We start from the raw sequence: 4,546 nt of genomic DNA, 5'->3' as shown, positions 1-4,546 counted from the left end.
CACGATCTCGAGCCCTCGGGGGGTACACCCCAATATGGAACCCATCTATGATCCTCAATTTGGCTGGTGCTGGAGCCTGTACCGTTCCCCTAGTGAGCAAGGGACATTTGGCCTTGATACGACCAACCTGTTCACAGTGATAACAGATCCTAGTGCTTAGTACTGGGAGCTGCTGGAAAAAAATCCTTAGCATAATGCCCCAACTTGCCATATTTGTGGCATCCAAAATTTCGACAAACACTATCATGAACCTTGTTGTACATGCCACATGTGTGGCCCCTCTAACCCCCAGATCTCAAATCAGCAGCCTTGAATCGCTTTTCCGTAGGCTGTGTCTGCACCAGATCCTGCCTCCTCTCCCTCGCTTGGATCTCAATCTCAATCTCCTGCCTTCTCGCGGCCTCCCGTAGCTCCACAAGTGTACCATAATGATGAGTGGAAACGAACTGGCGGATGTCCGTCTTGAGCATGCTCAAGTACCAGGTCATCTGAGCTTGCTCAAAAACGGTAAACTTAGGATAGAAAAGATCCCTCTCAGTAAACTTCCTGGTGATCTCAGTTACAGACTCAATCCCTTACCTCAGATCCAAATACTCCTAAGCCAGCCTCTCCCATTCCACCAATGGAACATATCTCATGCAAAACATCTCAGAGAAGTACTCCCATTTCATAGCAACCCTCTGATCAGGTGTATACAAGCCAGTCACCAATCTCGACCAACCCTTTCCCTTGACCTGAGAAGGTTCACGGCGCACTTGACCTTATGGTCAACATGGCAGGAGAATGTAAATAAACGACCCTGAACATTGGATAACCACCTCATCATAATAATCGGATCCCGAACTCTATCGAACACTGGAGGCTTCATATTATCGAAGTCGCGGTACTAGAAGGCTCTCTCCCTACGAACCCCAATGACTACAACAGCCGTGGTAGCTACATCAACAACAGCCACAAAAAGTATATCATAATGATCATCAAAAATTTCAATCAAGGTGGTCTTGATAGACCTAAAAAACTCTATAATCGATCCTCGGACAGAAGTAACCACCTCAACAAAAATCATATCCCAAATTTGATCCTCGGTCAACCCTGGCCACCTGCTCCGACTCCTGAAACTGATCCCATCAAGAGTATCATACTGAAAATAAACCATAATGTATCAGATAAGACACATTTCATACCATACAAGCCACTCTAATAAACAAAACCTTAGAGGCTATGAGTTCCTTGCTACGCGTACGGGTCCTATGCTTCCGGTAGTAAGGGCCCATACTACCTTCCACACATAGCCGTATTTGTCTTAGAGGATCATCACAACCGCCCTAATGATAAGATACTAAGATACACATACATCTTATCCTCGCTCCCTAGAGAATGGATAGACATTCCTCAACTGGCCGACTTCTTACATAAAAATCAACCATGAAACTTCCACCAACCCTACAGCACTCGCGTATGCTAATCATACATAACACTGGATCATATAGATAATTGAATACTTGATTCTTCCCTAAGCCCTTCATCAGATAAGAATAGGAAATAAGGCTAAACCAAACATTCTCATGCTATAAATGTTGGATTAGGTGTCTAAGCCTATAACTATAACTTGGATGTACTTGACCTGATTGTAACATGGTCCTTTTTAGTTGCCTTCACCAGTGCAATTTGATAAGATGGACTTTTGAGAATAAGGCTATTTGTGATTTATTAATATATTATAAGTATAATATATTAATCGATAAATCATATTATTTAATTAGTACTGATCAAGAATTAATTTTGTGATCAAAAGAGACTAACTGAATATACGGGGACTGATTAAATCAATCAATGATTCTTATACTGTGGGCCAAAGATCCATGGTTAATTATGATGGGCTAAATCAACATGGATAGTCCATGGAAGTTTAACCCATGGAGCCTAAGTAATATGAAAGGTCATGGTGCATTAGGGTTTGCAAATATGTAACCCTAGCATTTGTAACACTATAAAAGGACACCCTAGAGCCAAAATTCGTTGCACACATCATTCTAAGAGTTTGATAATTGATTTTGTGCTAACTAGCTTATTCTCTCAAGTCTCCTCTTCAATCTGGTGTTTGTGACACATTAGAGGCATCACACCTGAGGTGCTAAAGCTTTCAAAGGCCAAGAACTACATCTACATCAAAGAGGTATTTATCTAACTATGAGTTTTGTATTGTATATCCTCTATTGTATGCTAGTTTGGATGCATGCTTTCATAAATTGAACATTCATGTATAATTAGAGAAAACATAGATCCAAAGCATCTAGGGTTGCATGTGCAGCATAGGAGTGTTATAGTGCTTAAAACCCAACAGTGGTATCAGAGCCTAGGATTGTTTACAGTTATATTTGATGATTGCTATTTTTCAAAGTTGAAAAAATCGATTTTCTGGCCTCTGACTGATGAACTCGCCGAGTCCACTCGGTAAAAGGGCAACTCGACGAGTCATGATCATGCACTCGTCGAGTTGATGGCTCTTGTTGCATAATTTCAAGTTTTTGGCCAGAATTAGATAAGAGCATCACCACAAACTCTTTTGTAATCATAAAAAAATGTATTTTCTGATTTGGTAATGATGATCCTCATCCAATTAAAGGACAATTTTCAAATTTTAAGATACTAAAGTAATTATTTGTATTATTTGATATGAATTGCCTTACTATATGAGTTAGATTAGATCGATAGTATATTATATGATAATGTGAAAAGTTAAAAATTGATCTAAGTTGTTCTTGAAATGATTTTTTGTAACTTGTCCTCAAGTTATATGAAGAGTCTCATTCATGAACATTAAAAACTCATAAGTTTTCATAAGTTATGGAAACCAAAAGTTTTGAAAGTTACAAAACTTGCCCTCAAGTTTTGGAATTTGTAAAGTCTCACTAATAAAACATTTAATTCCAAACCTTAGAATTTTAAAAGTTTAAAATTCAACCCTTATACTATTATAATATTAAAGGTTTAATAATATATATATATATATATATATATATATATATATATATATGTGTGTGTGTGTGTGTGTATGTATGTATAAGACAAGTCAATCTTACCATTAGTAGGCTTTATTCACGAAGCCGGTCTATAAGGGGGTATAAGGTTACTACCTATAAACTGGTGGTTTAATGGGTGTCCACTCTCATCCACCGCTTCCTTGACTTGTGGAGGGTCGTTAGCCGAACGGGTAGGATATGACATTAATGTTCGTTAAAAGTATAATGATAATTATAAAGTAACTAAACTTTTATTAAATTCCCAATCTTAGTTACTTTAGGAAAAATGTGAAATTGGTGCTATTCCATGAAATTGCACTTTGCACATTGCTAATTCATTAGTGGAGCGTGTGTGTTTAACTGGCATACTAATCTAAGACTGGCAAGAGTGGCAAAGGGTAACTTGATGTTAATCATAGATCAATGGAGTGTATGTGGTTAACCGGAACATTGATAGGTGATTTATAACATTAAGAGTACCAATCATATTTGCATGGTTACTCACACCTTGTTGGTGATCCTCGGCATCCCAGTCACAAACTTGAAGGGCACAATCGAGATTTAAACATGCCATTAAAAAGTTCAATGAATCTCAAAGGATCTAGGAATTTCAATCCAATTAAAACTTAATAATCAATTTCATTTTTCATGGTGGAAATTGGTAAATCGTCATTTACCTACCTTCAAATATTTTGCAACTGGATTACGGCATCCCTCTTCCGAATTATAAAATATTATGTTGGGTCGTAGCCTTAATATTTCATTTGGGTGTTATATTAAGGAATCTCATCTATTCTAAACTTTGTTCTTTTTCTTTTCAAATGTCTATCCCAAACAATGCTCCAGGTTCAAACCCTTCTAGCTCATTCTCCCTCATGAATTTAGTTGGGAGAACTATCTTTGATGGGTCAAACTTTTACGATTGGATAAGAAACATTCATATGGCCCTTCGCTATGAGGACAAAGAATATGTCCTAGATAAAGAGTTGAAGGAGATTGATGAACAAACTTCTACTCCCGAACAAATCAAGGAATACAGGGTTCATGAGAGGGACGCGAAAAAGGTGTCGTGTATAATGATTGCTACCATGACTGCTGAGCTTCAAAAGTCCTATGAGGACTTCTGGCCCTTCGAAATGCACCAAGATTTTATGGAAAGGTACCATCAAAGTGCTCGGCAGGAGAGGTATGAGATCATGGCCTCCATGATCATAACCAAGATGAAGGATGGAGAGTCCATCACGGCCTACTTGCAAAAGATGCATAGATATGTGGACCGATTGCTGAAGTGGAATGTGAACTTCGATGAAGAGTTGTCCATTGATATCATCCTACACTCATTACCTTCTTGTTATGATCAGTTCCGCATGACCTATCATATAAACAAGGAGGAGGTCACTCTTAGAAAGCTTCAAGGCCTTCTAAGAACTACATAAAGCAACTTGAATGGCAAGTCGATTGTACCTACTCCTACTACTGCTACTGCCCCTGTTCTGGCAATTGGACATGGGAAAGGGAAGAAG

The sequence above is a fragment of the Lactuca sativa genome, chromosome 3 (assembly GCF_002870075.4).
Source record: "Lactuca sativa cultivar Salinas chromosome 3, Lsat_Salinas_v11, whole genome shotgun sequence".
Classification (NCBI taxonomy): Eukaryota; Viridiplantae; Streptophyta; class Magnoliopsida; order Asterales; family Asteraceae; genus Lactuca; species Lactuca sativa.
This window is presented reverse-complemented; position numbering follows the sequence as displayed.